Here is a 23,434-nt window from a genome sequence, read left to right on the forward strand (position 1 = left end):
GTAGATTACGATTACAAATAGGTTGCATCAATATAGAAACACCTCGACTTGCTCACTTTCTCAAAGTAATAAGGCAAATGTTAAAAAATCATTTCTGCATTACGCATTAATAAAATGCAGATGATGAAATGGCTTTCCTCATTTTCTCTTTAGTTTTCTTTCATGATTTTTACAAAGTGAATTTATGAACAGTTCAGTGCAGCTTTTCATTTTTAAGGTATTAACGATTCTTCCAAGTTTTCCATTATTTTGCGTTCAAATATGGCTAGGAGATGTGATTATTAATTACTTTTTTTAATGATTTTTGTTATAGCAAAATGTTCTCCATTGAGTTTTTTGGTGTAACATGAAAAACTTTTCTTCTGTTGTGAAAGTGTATGTACTACTGAACAGCAAGAGAACTTATGGAAATTTTAAAGTTCTTAGATGAAGCTTAACTGTGGAAATATTCTACTTTTTCATCTGCCACTAAAATCATTAAGGCTCTCTGCGTCTTGAGACATATGAATTCTTCACCTTGACTGTAGGTAACTGTTAATAGAAGTTTACTAGGCATGTTTTAATATCAGAAAGGGTTGTAATTCTGGGTTTTGAGCTATGTCCCTTTCCTTTGCCTTTTAGATTTTTGTGATTGTATCTTAGACTAATGCCAGTAGTTATTGTGGATATTTATGAGCTCGCGAGTACTTATGAGACATCTGGGTTTCCATACACTGTAAAGTTGAACAATTAAAAGCACAAACTTTGGATTCAGGATACATGTTTTTAAATCTCATGTAATGGATCAAGCCATCATTTAATGGTGGTTGTCTTGAGTAGGTTACTCACGTTTTCCCTCTTCTCAGAGAGTTCCTTTCTTTATCTGTCAAATGAAGATAATAATACCAACATCATAGATTTATTTTGAGGATTTAGAGATAATGTTATATGCTTCACACTATGCTTAGTACATAATAGGCACTCAAAACACTCAATTAAAGGTAAAGCTAATAAAATTATGATGAATATTATTTTAATGTTAGCAAAGAAAACATGCTTATGAGCTCGAGGATTTAGGATATAGTATGCCTGGCAGAGAGCACTACCAAACTGTCCCAAAAAATAGTTGCTTTTTTTCTTTTAGGAAGTCTCCAGGTCTTACAACCCAGAGTTTGGAAGGGTTGGGGAGAGAGAAAAGGGATCAGATAATTTGTATTTTTAATGCTTAGGCTTGCTAGGTAGTTGAGTATCTGAAAAATGAATATGGAAACTTGCCTCAGTTGACAAAAGTAGAATGTAAGATAGGGAAGGAGAAACAGTGCCTCAAGCAAACAAGTAAGAGCAATAGTTTACTGGTTTTCAGGTATGATATATAGACTACCCATCTCTACCCAGAGTAGTGTTTTTAATGCAGATTCCTAGGCCCAGGTCTTGACTTTCTGAAGTATATTTTCAGTCATACTGAGGTTTGAAAATCTCCTGGTATAACAAAATAAGGTTGATATGAGTTCAAGTTTTTATTTTATTTTTCCACTTGTTAACTGTATCCATGGCTGCTGTCCTTCTTATGTTCCACTCCAACTCTGCTTTTACCACTCTAGCCTTTTTTTCTCCTTGTTATTATGTAACTCAATCAACCAACTGTACATACTCAATTAGATAGTTGTGTAACATGCCATCATTTGGTCTTAAACCATTGGAGTGCTATCACTGGCTCCCCCTGTTGAACTTGTACAGTTTTCCAGCAGACAGCTGTTTTTAATTTCCTTACCTCTCATCCACAATGTCTGGTCCTGACATGACTGCCAATTCTTCTCCCTAGTTTCTATGTGGTCTTAGTTACTACCCTGACCAATCTGATGCCCAGGGTTGTTTGTTTTTTATAAGTTTACCAAATTTAGAGCCCCGATAGCAAACTTAATTCAAGGGTATGGGCTCAGATGCAAAATTCCAGAGTATATGGCCTACAGATTCTATATTCACCCAATACTTTGTACCCCAGTGCCTATCATGTCCATATCTAACTGAAAAGGCAAAAGCACATGTCCTAGGTGTGGAGAAATGGACAAGGATTCTGCACTTAAGCAGAATCTCAAAAAATAAGCAATAATTTTATTATTAGAGATGAAGAGAAAGGACACTCCTGTGAGAGGTAACAGTAAGAGCAAATACATGACTTAGGACTGGTAAACGACTCAGTGTTAGGTTTTCTATAAACATTCCTTTGTTTCTCACGGTGCAGTATGAGTAACACCTGCTTCAAAAGTCTCAGAGGGTGACTGTTTAAAATTTTATTCGTGGGTGCTCTAGACTTATTAAATTTGGATCTATGGGAATGCGACTCAACAGTCTGCATTTTCAACAACAGGCGCACCATCAAAAAACATCAAGTAGCTATATGTAACTAAGCATATGTAGTTGAAGACTTGAGAAGACTGAGCCATGTATTTCTGAAAGGGCTGAAAAGTATATAGTTTAGAGAATGCTCGCTTTCTATAAAAAAGTGGCAGTGTTTGCAATTTGCCTCACACTATGGAACCGATTACCATTTGAGTTATAATACACAAGATTCTAGAAGAAAAGAAAGTTATCTGATCTAAAGTCCAGTAAGTTTTGTTGTGTGTGTGAGGGAAGGATGAAGGGAGAGAGAGAGACTGGGGGAGGGAGGGAGAGAGAGAGAGAGAGAGAGAGAGAGAGAGAGACAGAATAGGATGACAGTGCAAGGAGGCCCTGGTGTGGCTTCTAAGTGGCAGGGAACCTTCAGTAAGAAAGAAGGCACAGTCTAAAGACTTGAAACCATGAAAATGAATGGTGGAAGTGGCCATGGGGTCAGGCACCTCTGCCTTTGGAAAGTGAGTGAACAGTAGAAAGAACTACATCTTGTGGCTTGAGTGCCAGTTCGGCCACAGTATAATAGAACACCAGGTGGACTGCTAAGATTTTTAACTCTATTATCTGCCTCCTGCACAGCACCTTTGAATCTACCTGGGATCTGGGGGAACTCACCATACTGACGAGAAGAACACTGGCCAGGCTGGTTTTGTCACCTGCTAATTGTAGAGCCCTGGGGCCTTGAGCAAACAGACAGTAGCCAGGGGGTGATTACAGCAGGCCCTGGATGAGACACAGTGCTATTTGCTTCCAGTCTGACCCAGTTCAGTCATAGTGGTGGTGGCCACGGGTACTTGTGTCACTCTGTTCCTACCTTTGGGTAGTGCAGAACAGAGAGAGAGAGAGAGAGAGTCCATTGCTTGGGAGAGGGTAAGGGAAGAGAACAAGAGTCTCTGCCTCGTAATTCAGAGAATTCTCCTGGAAATAGCCCAACACCATCAAGGTGATACCTCTATAAGTATGCAACAGCCAAAGCATTAATGGACTTGGCATGCCTTCTGAAGCAGCTGCAGCTTGGATCACAAGCCCAATTTATTTTGAATATCTGGAGAGCTTTTCTAAGAGAGGTACAAACAAGCTCAGACATTGAAGATTACAAGAAATACTTAACTCTTTAATGCCCAGATGACAAAGAACATCTACTAACATCAACACCATCTAGGCAAAAATGACATCATTAATTACTAAATAAGACACCGGGGACCAATCCTGGAGAAACAGAGGTATGTGAACTTTCAGACTGATAATTCAAAATAGCTGTGATGAGGAAACTCAAAAGAAATCAAGATAACACAGAGAAGGAATTCAGAATTCTATCATATAAGTTTAACAAAGAGATTAAAATAATTAAAAAGAAACAAACAGAAATTCTGGAGCAGAAAATGCAATGAGGATACTGAGAAATGCATCAGAGTTTTTTAACAGTGGAATTGATCAGACAGAAGAAAGAAGTAGTGGTCTTGAAAACTGGCTACTTGAAAATGCATAGTCAGAGGAGACAAAAGAAAAAAGAATAAAAAAAAGTAGCATGCATACAGAATCTAAGATATGGTGGAAAAGGGCAAATCTAAAAGTTATGGGCCTTAGAGAGGAGGTGGAGAAAGAGATACGGGTAGAAAGTTCATTCAAAGGAAAAATGACAGAGAAAGTTCATTCAAAGGAAAAATGACAGAGAAACTTCCAAAACAGAGAAAGATATCAGTAAACAAGTACAAGAAGGTTGTAGAACGCCGAGCAGATTTAACCCAAAGAAAACTGCCTCAAGGCATTTAATAGTCAAACTTCCAAAGATCAAGGATAAAGAAAGGATCCTAAAAGCAGCAAGAGAAAAGAAATAACATACAATGGATCTCCAATGCATCTGGCAGCAGACTATTCAGTGGAAACCTTATAGACTAGGAGAGAGTGGGACGAAATATTTAAAGTGCCAGAGGAATTATAATGATAATGAGCAAAAAGTGATCTCCTGAAAGTACAAAATTCACTGGTAAGAGGAAATACACAGAAAAAACACAGATTATTATATCACTGTGACTGTGGTGTGTAACACTCTTATCCTAAGTAGAAGAACTAAACGATAAACCAATCAAAAACAATAACTACAACATCTTATGGAGACATAGACAGTACAATAATATGTAAATAGTAACAACAGAAAGTTAAAAAGCAGGGAGATGGTGTTAAGGTGTAAAGTTTTTGTTAGTTTTATTTTGCATGTTTGTTTCTTAATGCAAAAAGTGTTATTATTAGCTGAGAATAGTGGGTTATTAGATAATATTTGCAAGCCTCATGGTAACCTCAAAAAAATATACAGTGGATATACAAAAAATACAAAAGCAATAAACTAGATCATATCACAGAATCACCTTCGCTAATGGAAGACAAGAAAGAAAGAAGGAAGAGAAGATCACAAAACAACAAGAAAACAAATAACAAAATGGCAGGAGTAAGTCTTTACTTACCCACAACAACATTTAATGTAAGTGGACTGAATTAGCTAATCAAAAGTTGGAGAGTGAATGAATGGATATTAAAAACAAAAGCAATTAATCTGTTGCCTATAAGAAACATATTTCACCTCTAAAGATAGATATAGACTGATACATATGTGCATGTACATAGTCTGAAAATAAAGGGATAGAAAAACATTCCATGTCAATGGAAAACAAAAAAAGAGCAGGAATAGCTATACTTATATAAGACAAAATTGATTTCAAGACAAAAACTATATGAGACAAGGTAGGTCACTATATAATGATAAAGGAGTCAATACAGCAAGAGGATATAACAGTTTTAAATATATATGTACCCAACACTGGAGCATCCAGATATATAAAGCAAATATTGTTAGAGCTAAAGAGAGGTAGTCCCTAATAAAATATTAACTGGAGACCTACATCCCACTTTCAGCGTTGGACAGATCTTCCAGAAAATCAAAAAAGAAACATTGAAATTAATCTGCATTATAGACCAAATAACAAGAAGAATGCTGCAAACTATACAGATGTATGGAAATTAAATAATATGCTGCTGAATTACCAGTTCATCAAAGAAGGAATTAAGAAAGAAATTGAAAAAAATTTTGAAATAAATGATGATGGGAACACAACATACCAAAATGTATGAGATACAGCAAAAGCAGTAGTAACAGGGAATTTTATAGATATAAGTGTCTACATCTGAAAAAGGGGAAACTTGAAATAAGTAACCTAACAATGCATCTTAAAGAACAACAAAAGCAAGAGCAAACCAAAAGCAAAATTAGTACAAGAAAAGAAATAATAAGGAAATAAATGAAATTAAAATGAAGAAAACAAAGCAGATCAGTGAAAGTAAAAGGTGGTTTTTGGAAAAGCTAAACAAAATTGACCAACCTTTAACTAGACTAACTAAGGGAAAAATGAGAGATGTAAATAAATAAAATCAGACATGAAAAAGGAGACATTACAATTGATACTGCACAAATTAAAAACATTATTAATGGCTACTATAAGCAACTATACGCCAGTAAACTGGAAAATACAGAAGAAATGGACAAATTTCTAGACATATGAAACCTACCAACATTGAACCATGAAGAAATCCAAAACCTGAGCACAACAGTAACAAGTAATGAGATCAAAATCATAAGTAAAAGTCTCCCAGTAAAGAACTACCTTGAACCTGAAGGTTTGACTGCTGAATCCTACCAAATGTTTACAGAAGAAATACTTTTAATCCTACTCAAAGATTTTGAAAAATAGAAGAGGGAATACTTCCAAACTATGAGACCAGCATCTCCTTGACACCAAAACAAGACAAAGACACATCAAAAAAAAAGAAAACTGATGCAAAAATTCTCAGCAACATACTAGCAAAACAAATTCAACAATATATTAGAAAGATCATTCATCATGACCAAGCAGTATTTATTCCTGGGGTGCAAGGATGGTTCAACATGCAAATCAATCAGTGTGATACATGGTATCAACTGAGTGAAGAATACAAATCATATTATCATTTCAATTGTTGCTGAAAATCATTTGATAAAATTCAGCATCTCATTATTACAAAAACTCCCAATAAACTGGGTATAGAAGAAACATATCTCACCATAGTAAAAGCTCTATGTGACATGCACACAGCTAGCAAAATACTGAATGGAGAAAACTGAAAGCATTTTCTCTGAGATCTGGAACATGTCAAGGCTGCTTACTTTCACCACTGTTATTCAACATAGTGCTGGAAGTCCTACTAGAGCAATTTGACAAGAAAGAAATAAAGGGCAACCAAATTGTAAAGGAGGAAGTCAAATTATCTCTGCAGATCATATGATCTTATATTTGGAAAAACCTAAAGACTCTGCAAGAAAACTATTAGAAACTGATCTACAAATTCAGTAAAGTTGTAGGATACAAAATCAACATACAAAAACCATTAGCATTTTTATATGCCAACAGTGAACAATCTGAAAAAGAAATAAAAAATTAATCTCATTTGCAATAGCCAGAAATAAAATTAAATAACTGGGCATTAAACAAAGAAGTAAATGATCTAATGAAAACCATAAAACATTGATGACAGGAACTGAAGAGGACTCCAAAAAATAGAAATACATCTCATTTTCATGGATTGGAAGAATCAATATTGTTTAAATGTTCATCCTACCCAAAGTGATCTCCAGATTCAGTGCAGTCCATATCAACATACCAATGGCATTCTTCACAAACATAGAAACAACAATCTGTACAGTAATACGGAACCACAGAAGACACAGAATAGTTAAAGCTATCTTAAACAACAAGAAAAACAAAACTGGAGGAATCACATTACCTGACTTCAAATTGATGGTGGTGGTGGCCTATCTGGAGCAGCCTCTGTGGGGATGCCAGCTACAGTGGGGGAGATGCAACTGGGGCTACACACTATACAGAGCCAGCGGGGGCTGGTAACTGGTGGGAGCCCCATCCCCTACTGAGTTGGCAGGGTGGGAGCCCCATGCTCTTGTGTGCAGCTGCAAATGCCCAGCCAGGGTTCTGAACCCAGGCATCCCTGCCCTCTTGGGGGGCTGGAAAGCCATCCCTGCTTCTGCAGGCTCAGAAGTGCCTTCTCCCTCTCTCTGGCCTCTTCCCGCTCCTGGTGCCTGCTCTTGGGTGAAGCAAAGTTGTGGCCATGTCTGGATGCTGTAGCAACCCAACTGGGTGTTTGCATGATTGGAGCGATGCTGACACACCAGACCCTGCTGCCTCAGCTTCCTCTGGACTTTGAGCACTGAGGATCATGAAAGGGATACCAAGGAAGCTGAGGGTTGCTTGGCATGGGCCTGCAGGCACCCCTTGGCACAAACAGCCTGGGTGCTATGGATGGCAGGTTGATGGTGGCAGAAGGCAGACAGTCTCCTGGGTAGAAAGGGATGGGTTTCAGGTGAAACCCCACCTTCAAGGCAGATACAGTCTGAAGCCTGGAGGCCAGGCTGCCAGTTCAGGTGGAGTCCATGGCCCAGAGTGATGACTTACGGTGTTTTTTCTTGGCCCACCCATGGCTTCCCATGGACCAATCAATAACCATTTCCTCCCTGTGAGCCCGTAAAAACCCCTGACTCAGCCAGACTCTGACAGACACTGGGATTACTAGCTGCAGGAAGGCGCTACCCACTTTGGGTCTCCTGAGTGTTCTGTCACTCAATGAAGCTCATCTCCTGGCTGACACATGCACCTCTGCTCACTATGTTGTGGGTAACAAGGAGAGAAGAGCTGCAGTCCTTTGGGGAGCCCACACTTAGGGTATCCCTGAGCCAGAGATGTGACATCCTCTTTGGGGCGCTGCAGTTCCTGGCATCTGCAAGCTTCCAAGCACCACTACGTTCCCCACGTACAGACGCAGGTGCTTGCAGTGGAAGGCACATGTGGTACATCTGGTCCAGTCACAGCCTTGCATGGAGCTGGTAACTGTGCCAGTACAGTGCCTGGAGCTGCCTGCCCAACAGCAGAAGCCAGCATGCCTGGCTGTGCAGAGTGTCTGCTGCCCACACTTGCTTACCCACAGTCCCCTCACTTCTCTGCCCCTGGCTTGCCCTTGGCAGGTATGGGATCCAGGACAGTGGTGCAAGCCAAGTGCAGCCTGCCAAACTGAATGAGTGGAATAAGCCCAGAAGTTGTAAGTAATACTGAAGCACAAGGTCCTGCCAGCTACAGAGTTTTCTAGCTTGCAAAATTACACCCCAAGGATCCCATGACAAAATTATACTACAGAGCTATAATAACCAAAACAGCATGGTTTTGGCATAAAGACAGATGCATAGACCAATAGAACAGATGGGAGAACCCTGAAACAAATCCACACATTTACAGTGAATCATTTTCGACAAAAGTGCCATGAACATACACTAGGAAAAAGAGAGTCACTTCAATTAATGGTACTGGAAAACTAGACATCCATATGCAGAAGAATGAAAGTGGACCCCTATCTCTTGCCATATCCAAAATCATATTTAAATGGATTAAAGACTTAAATCTGAGATGTTGAAAGTACGACAAGACACTGCTACAAGAAAACATTGGGGGAAACTCTTTAGGATATTGGTGTGGGCAAAACTTGCTTGAATAACACTGCACAGGCACAGGCAACTAAAGCAAAAATGAATAACTGTGATCACATCAAGCTATAAAGTTTCTGCACAGCAAGGGAACCATCAACAAAGTGAAGAGACAGCCCACAGAGTAGTAGAAAATATTTGCAAACTATCCATCTGAAAAGGTATTAATAACCAGAATATATAAGGAGCCCAAACAACTCTAGAGGAAAAAAAAAAAAGCTTATAATCCAATCTAAAAATGGGCATACAGAGGGCAAACAGAAATATGGAAAAATGCTCAACATTACTTATCACCAGAGAAATGTAAACCAAAACTACAATGATACATCATCTCACCCCAGTTAAAATGGCTTATCTAGAAAGACAGGCAATAAAAAGTTCTGGTGAGGATGTGGAGGAAAGGGAACCCCCATACACTGTTCGTGGGAATGTACATTAGTACAACCAGTATGGAGAACTGCTCACAGGTTCCTCTAAAAACGGAAAATAGAGCTACCACGTGATTCAGCAATTCTGCTGCTGGATATACCCCAAAGAAAGGAAATCAGTATATCAAAGAGGTATTCTGCACTGCCATATTTGTTGTAGCATTCACATTAGGTAAGATTTGGAAGCAATCTAAGTGTCCATCAACAGATAAATTAAATGTAAAGAAAATGTGGTACATATGCACAGTGGAGTACTATTCAGTCATAAAAATGAGATCCTGTCATTTTCAACAGCATGGATAGAACTGGAGATCATTATATTAAGTGAAATAAATCAGGCACAATAAGGCAAATGCCATGTGTTCTCACTTATTTGTGGCATCTAAAATTCAAAACAATTGAACTCATGGCCATAGAAAGTAGAAATATGGTTACCAGAGATTGGGAAGTGTAGTGAGGGGGTCGGGAGGAGATTGGAATGGTTAATGGGTAAAAAGAAGTTGGAAAGAATGAGTAAGACCTACTATTTGATAGCACAACAGGGTGACTGTTGTCAATAATAACTTAATTGCTAAATTTTTAAACAACTGAGTATAAATGTATTGTTTGTAGCACAAAAGTGTAAATGCTTGTGGGGACAGATACCCGATTCTCTATGGATACCGAATTCTCTATGATGTGATTATTAACATTGCATGCCTGTTTCAAAACATCTCATGTCCCCCATAAATATATATACCAACTATGTGTTCACAAAAATAAAAAAAATAAAAAATGCGTAAATTCTTACTTGATTGTATTTATACAGGTCTTTTTCATATATTCTAATATATTTACATGAATAATCATAATAATTTATGAGGGTAAGGACTCATGTCCCTCTTTTGGACCTCAGGAAACTGAGGCCTTGAGGATTTAAGTGATTTGCTTATTACCTCATGTCTAATAGGTCAAATAGCCAAATGGTGAACCAAATTTGACTCAGAGTCCAGTATTATTGTTAATACACCACATTGTCTCCCTCACCTATTGAAATGATAGCAGTAATAATGACAACTGACATTAATTGAAAGCTTATCATATGTCAGACATTTTTAAAGCATTTTATTAATTTATTTAGTCATCTTTATTGAGTTATTTTTTTCTACCAAAGTTGGCTTTCTTTCTTGACTTCTAAAATCCTTGTATCTAATGTATGTCTTTTCCATGCAAATCTTCACAATTCTTTAGGAAACACAGACCAAAAAATTTAGGAAAAAAATCCAAGAAAAAGGAGTGGTAGGGGGAACACATAAATTACAGGACTGGACACATTATGTTCATTTGGGACTATGTTCATGTAGTTGTCTCTGTCAATCAGTTATAGGGCTGTAGTTAAGTAACAAGACATCACCTAATCTAATATTTAAAATGTTAGTTGACAGGGTACATTTCTATGAAAAAGTTTAGCTGAGCCTCCTATTTTATGAAGTTTAGGTTATTATGCCAACATGCAACATGTAATGTCATGCTTGTTGCCCTAAGGTGTATTTATCATCTTTGAATTGTTTGCTTTCTCAAACTAGTCAGGCAGAGAACAAAAAACAGTCGTATGTATTAATATATAGTTAGCTTTAAACTTAAACCAATTTTAAATGGATTTCTAGTAGCTCATGAATCAAGTGTCTGATTAACAGCTTTAAGAAAGATTCTTTTTTTATTTTATTTTTTAATTATACTTTAAGTTCTCAGATACCTGTGCAGAACGTGCAGGTTTGTTACATAGGTATATATGTGCCATGGTGGTTTGATGCACCCATCAACCCATCATCTGCATTAGTTATTTCTCAAAATGCTATCCCTCCCTCCACCTCCTGACAGGCCCCAGTGTGTGATATTCCCCTCCCTGTGTTCATGTAAAAGATTCTTTCCTGTCCACAAACAAAGGTCATTTTAGAACTTGGGGATAGGCAGAGGAAGAAAAACCTAGAAGGTGTCAGATGCTAGCAGAGCATTTTTGCCTACTTCATTACTTTGCATCCCTCTTTTCTGGTTTAGTTCTTGGGCCTGAAAGTCAACATACTCTGCTTTTCTTCAGTGAATGTCTTCTGATTTAGAATTAGGCCAAAACAGGCTTTGATCGAAAGACGAAAATACTGCTAGTAACTGATTTTACAGTGATTACAACATCAATAGAATGGATTTTGTCAGTATTCTCGTGAGAGAACTATCCAAATGATACATTGTGGTTTAAATAAGGCTTTCTGCTCTGAATAGGCCTACACTTAAAAGTATTTATTGAGTACCTACAATGTATAAGGCACTCTGTTCTGTATTCTGAGGCACACCAACATAAATCAGATGTGAGACCTGCCTTTGAGGAGACTCTGTTATCTAGTAGAAATAACAAGACTTTTATGTGAAAGTGTATTTTTTCACATTTCACATCATATTTCACAAAAAATATCTAGGTATGTATATATTTTTTCCAGATTTCTTCTTTTGCACAAAATGATTAGGCTTGGCAAGCTTGCTTTTATGTAATAAGAGACCTTAAAATGCAGAAGCAGTTATATCAGCAGGTAACTGTGGAAGTAGAAGGCAAAAGAGAAGTACATTGCATTAATTTACTGATTGTTCATGCCTTACTGTGTGAATAACCATTATATTTATATTATAAATTAAAACCTCTTAACTTGTAAAGATATAAATTACTGAATATATCATCTTGTTTTGCTGTACCATGTTAGTTTTCTTTTTGTTCAGATAGTTCTGTTATAATTTTATGGTGTCCAGTCCATCACTGATGGGCACCTAGGGTGATTCAATGTCTTTGCTGTTGTGAATAGTACTTTGATGACTATGCAAGTACATTGTCTTTTTGGTCGAATGATTTTCTTTTGGATATATATCCAGCAATTAGATTTCTAAGTCAAATGTTAGTTTTGTTTTAAGTTCTTTGAGAAATCTTCAAATTGCTTTCCACAGTAGCTGAAATAAATTATGTTCGCATCAACAGCATGTAAGCATTCCCTTTTCTCCATAGCCTCGCCAGCATCTGTTGTTTTTTGACTTGTTAATAGCAGCCATCCTGACTGGTGTGAAATGATATCTCATTGTGGTTTTGATTAACATTTCTCTGATGATTAGTAACGTGGAACATTGTTTTATATGTGTGTTGGCCGTTTGTATATCTTCATTTGAGTAGTGTCTGCTCATGTCTTTTGCCCATTTGTAATGGAGTTAATTTGTTTTTGTTTGTTAATTTGTTTAAATTCCTTATAGATTCTGGATATTTAACCTTGGTCAAATGTGTAGTTTGTGAATATTATCTCACCTTCTGGTCTGTTTACTCTGGCAGTAATTTCTTTTGCTGTGCAGAAGTTCTTTAATTAGGTTACACTTGTTAATTTTTATTTGTTTTTTTTTTTTCTTTTTTTTCTTTTTTTTTTTTCTTTTTGCAATTCTTTTTGATTACGTAGTCATAAATTCTTTCTCAAGGAAGATATCCATTATGGTTTCCTAGGATTTCTTCTCGGATCCTTAGAGTTTGAGGTCTTACATCTAAATATTTAATTCACCTTGAGTTAAATTTTGTACTTCATTTAAGGAAGGGGCCCAGATTCAATCTTCTGCATTTGGATAGCCAGTTATCCCAGAAACGTTTATTGAATAGGAAGTTCTTTCCCATCGTTTATTTTTCTCAAGTTTGTCAAAGATCAGATGAATGTAGATGTGCAGCTTTATTTCTGGGTTCTCTAATTTTTTTTTTATCTTAGTAAGTCTGTTTTAGTACCAGTACCATGCTGGTTCGATTATTGTAGCCTTATAGTGCAGTTGGAAGTCAGATAATATGATCCCTCTGGTTTTGTTGTTTTTGCTTAGGATTTCTAAGGCTATTTGGGCAATATTTTAGTTTCATATGAATTTTAGAATAGTTTTTTTTTTTTTGTAGTTCTCTGAAGACTGTTATTTTTAGTTTGATAGAAATAACATCAAATCTGTAGATTTCTTTTGGCAGTGCGGTCATTTTAACAATATTATTCTTCCATAGCATATAATATTTTTCCATTTGTTGGTGTTGTCTTTGATTTCTCTTGGAACTGTTTTGTAGTTTTTGTTATAGAAATCTTTCACATTTTGGTTTGATGTGTTCCTAGGTGTTTTATTCTTTTGTGCCTATTGCAATGGAATTGCATTATTTACTTGGCTCTCAGCTTGGATGTTATTGTTGTATAGAAATGCTACTGATTTGTGTGTATTTATTTCGTATTAGAAATTTGTACTGAAATAGTTTATCATTTCCAAGAGGCTTTTGGAAGAGTGTTTAGGGTTTTCTAGGTATAGAATCGTATTGTCTGTGACAAGAGATAATTTGACTTCTTTTCCTATTTGGATGTTTTTATACTTTCTCTTGCCTCATTGCTGTGGCCAGGACTTCCAGTACTATGTTGAAAAGGAGTGATGACAGTGGGCATCCTTGTCTTATTGCAGTTTTCAAGAGAAATGATTCTAGTTTTTGCCCATTCATTATGATGTTGGCTGCTGGTTTGATATAGATTACTCTTTTTATTTTGAGGTATGGTTCTTTGACACCTAGTTTCTTGCGGGTTTTTATCATGAAAGGATACTGGATTTTATTGAAAGCTTTTTCTGCATCCATTGAAATGATTATATGGCTTTTGTTTTTCATTCTGTTTTTGTTGTGAATCACATTTATTGATTTGTATATCTTAAACCAACCTTGCATCCCCGGAATGAAGTCCTGCTTGATTGTGGTGCATTAATGTTCTGTCGTGCTGTTGGACTCAGTTTGCTAGTATTTTGTTGAGGATTTTTGTGTCTAGGTTTATCAGGGATATTGGCCTGTAGTTTTCTTTTTCCTTGTGACTTTGCCAGGTTTTGGTATTAGGGTAATGCTGGCTTTTTAGAATAAGTTAGAGAGATTTCCTTCCTCTTTGTTTTGGGAATACTTTCAGAGGAATGGGTACAAGTTCTTCTTTGACTGGTAGAATTTGACTGGGAATCCATCTGGTCCAGGGCTTTTTTTATTTTGGTTGGAAGGTTTTTTTAAATTACTGCTTTAATTTTGGAACTCAATATTGGCCTGTTCAGGGTTTCAGATCCTTCCCGATTCAATTCCAGGAGGTCGTGTGTTTCCAGGAATGTATTTATATCTTCTAGATGTTTTAGTTTGTGTGCATAGAAGTGTTCATAACGGTTCCTGAGAATCTTTTGTATTTCTGTGGGGTCATTTGTAATGTCACCTTTGTCCTTTCTGATTGTGCTTATTTGAATCTTATGTCTTTTTATCTTTGTTAATCTAGATAGTGTATGTCTGTCAATAGGTTTTATATTGTACCATGCAGATAAACCTACAAGCCCGTAGATGGCACTTACATGTAAGAGCTGGCTGCACTCAACACAGCTAGGTATATACTTGATTCTTGTTTACCGAGAGACTCTTTGATGAGGGCCCTGCTGTGCCACAATTTCAGTGGACCAGGCTGGGGCACCCAGCACTGGCCCACACAGACTAGTTCCAGGTCAACAAGCTGGTCCTGGTGGCAAGTCTCCTTGTCCAGAAGAGACAGCTGCTGTAGCAGCTCTCTTCCCTACCCAGGCTTATGGCAGGGCAGAGCACAATTCCAGTGCCTACTGTTGAGGCACTTTTCACAGTTTTGGCTGTGGAGACCCCCTACCTAACTCCAGAACAGAATTTCCAATCTCTGGTGAGGGACTAAAATGCCTGCGTGATTGTGCCACCAGGTTGCATGACTGACTTTTATGCACCGGATTAAAAATCGCATCCTGCTCTTAGTCTTGGGTGTGGGAAAATATCTGCAGCTTTTCCTGGTGTCTTTCCCTCACAGTGTCTTCAAGCCTCTTCCCATGTTAGCTCCAGGGGTTGGGAGAAAGAAAGCGCTGTCCATTGGCCTGAGTTTCTTGGATCCCCAGTGGAAAGATGAATCATAGGGGGAGGCTCTCTGCCTCTCTCATGTACTTTTATCACTTTTATTTTTTCTCACTTTTATCAGCTCTATGCCATCACAGGGCCTGTTTGCTGACATTCTTCTCCCAAGGATCTGGGATGTTCCTCACAATTCTGGTGGATCCTCATTTTCCTTCTTGAATTAAAGCTCACAGAGTTTATGTATATGAACTATGTTGTTATTTCCAAGTGGCTGAGGCATGCTTTAATACACCTTCTTGGGAAAACAAAACAAAAAGACAAAAAAATTTTAGCTATCTGTATTGCTTTTCCTCTGACACCTAGAACAAGTGTCAAGAAAAGTCTCAGCTCAATAAATAGTTGTTAAATGAGTGCTTGATTGAATAATTCTTAATTCTTAATCTTTCCCAACCAATGGATCAGCAAATCTCATTAGTTATTTTAATAATGTCTCTTAGAGAGTAAATTTCCTCTGCATTTTTGCAATTTATATCTTCCACTTGACCCTTGTTCTTTCAGACCTAGATTAAACAATAATTTCTTAACTACAGTCCATTTTCAACCTATCTTGCATACTTCTCTTATACTAATTTTCCTCACTGATTTCCTTGTCTCATTTTATTGCTTATAACATACACATTATATTAGGGGACTCATGAATCCTGTTAATAATCCCTTTTGTAATGTGAATCTTGCAATTAAGCATTCCATTACAGAATATCTTATTTGTCTGCAAAGTTTTACATGCCTATAGTTTCCCTTCTTATGTAGTATTTTTGCCTCCTCTTGTAGTCCCCAGAACACTGCTAGACCCAGAATGAGTACTTAATAAATACTTGCTGCCCTGACATACAGACGGTTATCCATTTGTGTTTTTGTGAAAAAACTAAACTCCTATTCAACAAAGTGATTGAAAGAAACCAGAAAGTAACTGCAAGTAGTTAGGAAGAATACCGGTGAATGGAAATTTTAATCTTAAAAACTAGTGCTCTAAAGGGGTAGTACAAAAAGACTTTTTGGGAAGTAATTAAACTGTTCTCTATGGCACTTACATGACGCCATGCATTTGTTAAAATTCATAGAAATGTACAACAAAAAATGAATATCACAGTGTATAATTTAAAATAAAATTTAAAAATATTTTTAATATAATGAAGGTTTTAACTGTTTTTTTTTTTTTTTTTTTTTTTTTTTTTTATTATTCTTTAAGTTCTAGGGTACATGTGCATAACGTGCAGGTTTGTTACATATGTATACTTATGCCATGTTGGTGTGCTGCACCCATCAACTCGTCAGCACCCATCAATTCATCATTTATATCATGTATAACTCCCCAATGCAATCCCTCCCTCCTCCCCCCTCCCCCCTCCCCATGATAGACCCCAGTGTGTGATGTTCCCCTTCCCGAGTCCAAGTGATCTCATTGTTCAGTTCCCACCTATGAGTGAGAACATGCGGTGTTTGGTTTTCTCTTCTTGTGATAGTTTGCTAAGAATGATGGTTTCCAGCTGCATCCATGTCCCTACAAAGGACGCAAACTCATCCTTTTTTATGGCTGCATAGTATTCCATGGTGTATATGTGCCACATTTTCTTAATCCAGTCTGTCACAGATGGACATTTGGGTTGATTCCAAGTCTTTGCTATTGTGAATAGTGCCGCAATAAACATACGTGTACATGTGTCTTTGTAGTAGACTAATTTATAATCCTTTGGGTATATACCCAGTAGTGGGATGGCTGGGTCATATGGTACATCTAGTTCTAGATCCTTGAGGAATTGCCATACTGTTTTCCATAATGGTTGAACTAGTTTACAATCCCACCAACAGTGTAAAAGTGTTCCTATTTCTCCACATCCTCTCCAACACCTGTTGTTTCCTGACTTCTTAATGATTGCCATTCTAACTGGTGTGAGATGGTATCTCATTGTGGTTTTGATTTGCATTTCTCTGATGGCGAGTGATGATGAGCATTTTTTCATGTGTCTGTTGGCTGTATGAATGTCTTCTTTTGAGAAATGTCTGTTCATATCCTTTCCCCACTTTTTGATGGGGTTGTTTGTTTTTTTCTTGTGTATTTGTTTGAGTTCTTTGTAGATTCTGGATATTAGCCCTTTGTCAGATGAGTAGGTTGCAAAAATTTTCTCCCATTCTGTAGGTTGCCTGTTCAATCTGATGGTAGTTTCTTTTGCTGTGAAAAAGCTCTTTATTTTAATGAGATCCCATTTGTCAATTTTTGCTTTTGCTGCCATTGCTTTTGGTGTTTTAGACATGAAGTCCTTGCCCATGCCTGTGTCCTGAATGGTACTACCTAGATTTTCTTCTAGGGTTTTTATGGTATTAGGTCTAACATTTAAGTCTCTAATCCATCTTGAATTAATCTTCATATAAGGGGTAAGGAAAGGATCCAGTTTCAGCTTTCTACTTATGGCTAGCCAATTTTCCCAGCACCATTTATTAAATAGGGATTCCTTTCCCCATTTCTTGTTTCTCTCAGGTTTGTCAAAGATCAGATGGCTGTAGATATGTGGTATTATTTCTGAGGACTCTGTTCTGTTCCATTGGTCTATAGCTCTGTTTTGGTACCAGTACCATGCTGTTTTGGTTACTGTAGCCTTGTAGTATAGTTTGAAGTCAGGTAGCGTGACGCCTCCAGCTTTGTCCTTTTGACTTAGGATTGTCTTGGCCATGCGGGCTCTTTTTTGGTTCCGTATGAACTTTAAAGCAGTATTTTCCAATTCTGTGAAGAAACTCATTGGTAGCTTGGTGGGGATGACATTGAATCTATAAATAACCTTGGGGAGTATGGTCATTTTCACGATATTGTTTCTTCCTATCCATGAGCATGGTATGTTCTTCCATTTGTTTGTGTCCTCTTTGATTTCACTGAGCAGTGGTTTGTAGTTCTCCTTGAAGAGGTCCTTTACATCCCTTGTAAGCTGGATTCCTAGGTATTTTATTCCCTTTGAAGCAATTGTGAATGGAAGTTCATTCCTGATTTGGCTCTCTGTTTGTCTGTTACTGGTGTATAAGAATGCTTGTGATTTTTGCACATTAATTTTGTATTCTGAGACTTTGCTGAAGTTGCTTATCAGCTTAAGGAGATTTTGGGCTGAGATGATGGGGTTTTCTAAATATACAATCATGTCATCTGCAAACAGAGACAATTTGACTTCTTCTTTTCCTAACTGGATACCCTTGATTTCTTTCTCTTGCCTGATTGCCCTAGCCAGAACTTCCAACACTATGTTGAATAGGAGTGGTGAGAGAGGGCATCCCTGTCTTGTGCCAGTTTTCAAAGGGAATTTTTCCAGTTTTTGCCCATTCAGAATGATATTAGCTGTGGGTTTGTCATAAATAGCTCTTATCATTTTGAGGTACGTTCCATCAATACCGAATTTATTGAGCGTTTTTAGCATGAAGGGCTGTTGAATTTTGTCAAAAGCCTTTTCTGCATCTATTGAGATAATCATGTGGTTCTTGTCTTTGGTTCTGTTTATATGCTGGATTACGTTTATTGATTTGCGAATGTTGAACCAGCCTTGCATCCCAGGGATGAAGCCCACTTGATCATGGTGGATAAGCTTTTTGATGTGCTGCTGAATCCGGTTTGCCAGTATTTTATTGAGAATTTTTACATCGATGTTCATCAGGGATATTGGTCTAAAATTCTCTTTTTTTGTTGTGTCTCTGCCAGGCTTTGGTATCAGGATGATGTTGGCCTCATAAAATGAGTTAGGGAGGATTCCCTCTTTTTCTATTGATTGGAATAGTTTCAGAAGGAATGGTACCAGCTCCTCCTTGTACCTCTGGTAGAATTCAGCTGTGAATCCATCTGGTCCTGGACTTTTTTTGGTGGGTAGGCTATTAATTGTTGCCTCAATTTCAGAGCCTGCTATTGGTCTATTCAGGGATTCAACTTCTTCCTGGTTTAGTCTTGGGAGAGTGTAAGTGTCCAGGAAATTATCCATTTCTTCTAGATTTTCTAGTTGATTTGCGTAGAGGCGTTTATAGTATTCTCTGATGGTTGTTTGTATTTCTGTGGGGTCAGTGGTGATATCCCCTTTATCTTTTTTTTTTTTTTTTTTTTTTTTTTTTTTTTTGAGACGGAGTCTTGCTCTGTCGCCCGGGCTGGAGTACAGTGGCCGGATCTCAGCTCACTGCAATCTCCGCCTCCCGGGTGTATGCCATTCTCCTGCCTCAGCCTCCTGAGTAGCTGGGACTACAGGCGCCAGCCACCTCGCCCGGCTAGCTTTTTGTATTTTTTAGTAGAGACGGGGTTTCACCGTGTTAGCCAGGATGGTCTCAAACTCCTGACCTCGTGATCCGCCCGTCTCGGCCTCCCAAAGTGCTGGGATTACAGGCTTGAGCCACCGCACCCGGCCCCCTTCATCATTTTTTATTGCATCTATTTGATTCCTCTCTCTTTTCTTCTTTATTAGTCGTGCCAGCGGTCTGTCAATTTTGTTGATCTTTTCAAAAAACCAACTCCTGGATTCATTGATTTTTTGGAGGGTTTTTTGTGTCTCTATCTCCTTCAGTTCTGCTCTGATCTTAGTTATTTCTTGCCTTCTGCTAGCTTTTTAATGTGTTTGCTCTTGCCTCTCTAGTTCTTTTAATTGTGATGTTAGAGTGTCAATTTTAGATCTTTCCTGCTTTCTCTTGTGGGCATTTAGTGCTATAAATTTCCCTCTACACACTGCTTTAAATGTGTCCCAGAGATTCTGGTATGTTGTATCTTTGTTCTCATTGGTTTCAAAGAACATCTTTATTTCTGCTTTCATTTCATTATGTGCCCAGTAGTCATTCAGGAGCAGGTTGTTCAGTTTCCATGTAGTTGAGCAGTTTTGATTGAGTTTCTTAGTCCTGAGTTCTAGTTTGATCGCACTGTGGTCTGAGAGACAGTTTATTATAATTTCTGTTCTTTTACATTTACTGAGGAGTGCTTTACTTCCAATTATGTGGTCCATTTTGGAATAAGTGCGATGTGGTGCTGAGAAAAATGTATATTCTGTTGATTTGGGGTGGAGAGTTCTATACATGTCCATTAGGTCCGCTTGGTGCAGAGATGAGTTCAATTCGTTGATCTGTCTAATGTTGACAGTGGAGTGTTGAAGTCTCCCATTATTATTGTATGGGAGTCTAAGTCTCTTTGTAAGTCTCTAAGCACTTGCTTTATGAATCTGGGTGCTCCTGTATTGGGTGCATATATATTTAGGAGAGTTAGCTCTTCCTGTTGAATTGATCACTTTACCATTATGTAATGGCCTTCTTTGTCTCTTTTGATCTTTGATGGTTTAAAGTCTGTTTTATCAGAGACTAGGATTACAACCCCTGCTTTTTTTTGTTCTCCATTTGCTTGGTAGATCTTCCTCCATCCCTTTATTTTGAGCCTATGTATGTTTCTGCATGTGAGATGGGTCTCCTGAATACAGCAGACTGATGGGTCTTGACTCTTTATCCAGTTTGCCAGGCTGTGTCTTTTAATTGGAGCATTTAGTCCATTTACATTTAAGGTTAATATTGTTATGTGGGAACTTGATCCTGTCATTATGATATTAACTGGTTATTTTGCTCGTTAGTTGATGCAGTTTCTTCCTAGCCTCGATGGTCTTTACATTTTGGCATGTTTTTGCAATGGCTGGTACCGGTTGTTCCTTTCCATGTTTAGGGCTTCCTTCAGGGTCTCTTGTAAGGCAGGCCTGGTGGTGACAAAATCTCTAAGCATTTGCTTATCTGTAAAGGATTTTATTTCTCCTTCACTGATGAAACTTAGTTTGGCTGGATATGAAATTCTGGGTTGAAAATTCTTTTCTTTAAGAACGTTGAATATTGGCCCCCACTCTCTTCTGGCTTGTAGAGTTTCTGCCGAGAGATCTGCTGTTAGTCTGATGGGCTTCCCTTTGTGGGTAACCCGACCTTTCTCTCTGGCTGCCCTTAAGATTTTTTCCTTCATTTCAACTTTGGTGAATCTGGCAATTATGTGTCTTGGAGTTGCTCTTCTGGAGGAGTATCTTTGTGGCGTTCTCCGTATTTCCTGAATTTGAATGTTGGCCTGCCCTACTAGGTTGGGGAAGTTCTCCTGGATGATATCCTGAAGAGTGTTTTCCAACTTGGTTCCATTTTCCCCCTCACTTTCAGGCACCCCAATCAGACGTAGATTTGGTCTTTTTACATAATCCCATACTTCTTGCAGGCTTTGCTCATTTCTTTTTCTTCTTTTTTCTTTTGGTTTCTCTTCTCGCTTCATTTCATTCATTTGATCCTCAATCGCTGATACTCTTTCTTCCAGTTGATCTAGTCGGTTACTGAAGCTTGTGCATTTGTCACGTATTTCTCGTGTCATGGTTTTCATCTCTGTCATTTCATTTATGATCTTCTCTGCGTTAATTAGTCTAGCCATCAGTTCTTCCACTCTTTTTTCAAGATTTTTAGTTTCTTTGCGCTGGGTACGTAATTCCTCCTTTAGCTCTGATAAGTTTGATGGACTGAAGCCTTCTTCTCTCATCTCGTCAAAGTAATTCTCTGACCAGCTTTGATCCGTTGCTGGCGATGGCTGCGCTCCTTTGCAGGAGGAGATGCGCTCTTATGTTTTGAATTTCCAGCTTTTCTGCCCTGCTTCTTCCCCATCTTTGTGGTTTTATCTGTCTCTGGTCTTTGATGATGGTGACATACTGATGGGGTTTTGGTATAGGTGTCCTTCCTGTTTGATAGTTTTCCTTCTGACAGTCAGAAGGACTGTCTGTTGGTCTGTTGGAGATTGCTTGAGGTCCACTCCAGACCCTGTTTGCCTGGGTATCAGCAGCAGAGGTTACCGAAGATAGAATATTGCTGAACAGCGAGTGTACCTGTCTGATTCTTCCTTTGGAAGTTTCCTCTCAGGGGTGTACTCCACCCTGTGAGGTGTGGGGTGTCAGACTGCCCCTAGTGGGGGATGTCTCCCAGCTAGGCTACTCAGGGGTCAGGGACCCACCTGAGCAGGCCGTCTGTCTGTTCTCAGATGTCAACCTCCGGGTTGGGAGATCCACGGCTCTCCCCAAAGCTGTCAGACAGAGTGGTTCACGTCTGCACCAGCCCCGCTGCTTCCCCTGTTGGTCTTCAGCTGTGCGCTGTCCCCAGAGGTGGAGACTACAGAGACAGGCAGGCTTCCTTGAGCTGCTGTGAGCTCCACCCAGTTCGAGCTTCCCAGTGCCTTTGTTTACCTACTTAAGCCTCAGCAATGGCGGGCGCCCCTCCCCCAGCCTCGCCGCTGCCCTGCGGATAAATAGGATAGATCGCCGCAGACTGCTGTGTTAGCAGTGAGGGAGGCTCCGTGGGCGTGGGACCCTCCCGGCCAGGTGTGGGATACACTCTACTGGTGTGCCTGTTTGCTTAAAGCGCAGTATTGGGGTGGGAGTTACCCGATTTTCCAGGTGTTGTGTGTGTCAGTTCCCCTGGCTAGGAAAACGGATTCCCTTCCCCCTTGCGCTTCCAGGTGAGGCAATGCCTCGCCCTGCTTCAGCTCTCGCTGGTCAGGCTGCATCAGCTGACCAGCACCGATTGTCTGGCACTCCCTAGTGAGATGACCCCAGTACCTCAGTTGAAAATGCAGAAATCACCGGTCTTCTGTGTCGCTCGCGCTGGGAGTTGGAGACTGGAGCTCTTCCTATTCGGCCATCTTGCTCCGCCCCCCCGATTTTTCTTTCTTAAAAATAGTTTCAACTGGCCCGGCGCAGTGACTCGCTCACGCCTGTAATCAAGGGTGTCCCTTGGGTAACTTCTGGAACTCAAAAGTGGAAGGGGGCTATTCCTAGTTTTATAATGAGGGCTATTGTTATGGTTAGAGATGAGAATTGATTGATGTTGTTTATTATGGTTCAGTGTCCAGAGAATAGGTTGTTGAAAATGATTGCTATTATGAGAATTATAGATGCGGTGGATTGTATGAGGAAATATTTGGTGGCAGCTTCTGTGGAACGAGGGTTTGTTTTTTTGATTAGAATTGGAGTGAAGGCCAGTATATTTATCTGTAGGCCTACTCAGGCAAGGAATCAGTGTGAGCTTAGTGATGTGATGAGAGTGCCTGTGATTATGGTAAGGTAAATAATAAGTTGGGCTATTGGGTTAATTAGTACGTTAAGGGTGTAACCA

General features: G+C 38.8%; 1 protein-coding gene across 1 annotated transcript in view; it reads left to right on the top strand.

Annotated features, from left to right (window-relative positions):
* Positions 1-23,434, top strand: part of SH3BGRL (SH3 domain binding glutamate rich protein like) — a 124,728-nt gene that overhangs the window by 56,753 nt on the left and 44,541 nt on the right. The window lies entirely within an intron of this gene.

The sequence above is a fragment of the Rhinopithecus roxellana genome, chromosome 7, assembly GCF_007565055.1.
Source record: "Rhinopithecus roxellana isolate Shanxi Qingling chromosome 7, ASM756505v1, whole genome shotgun sequence".
In the NCBI taxonomy this organism is placed as follows: domain Eukaryota; kingdom Metazoa; phylum Chordata; class Mammalia; order Primates; family Cercopithecidae; genus Rhinopithecus; species Rhinopithecus roxellana.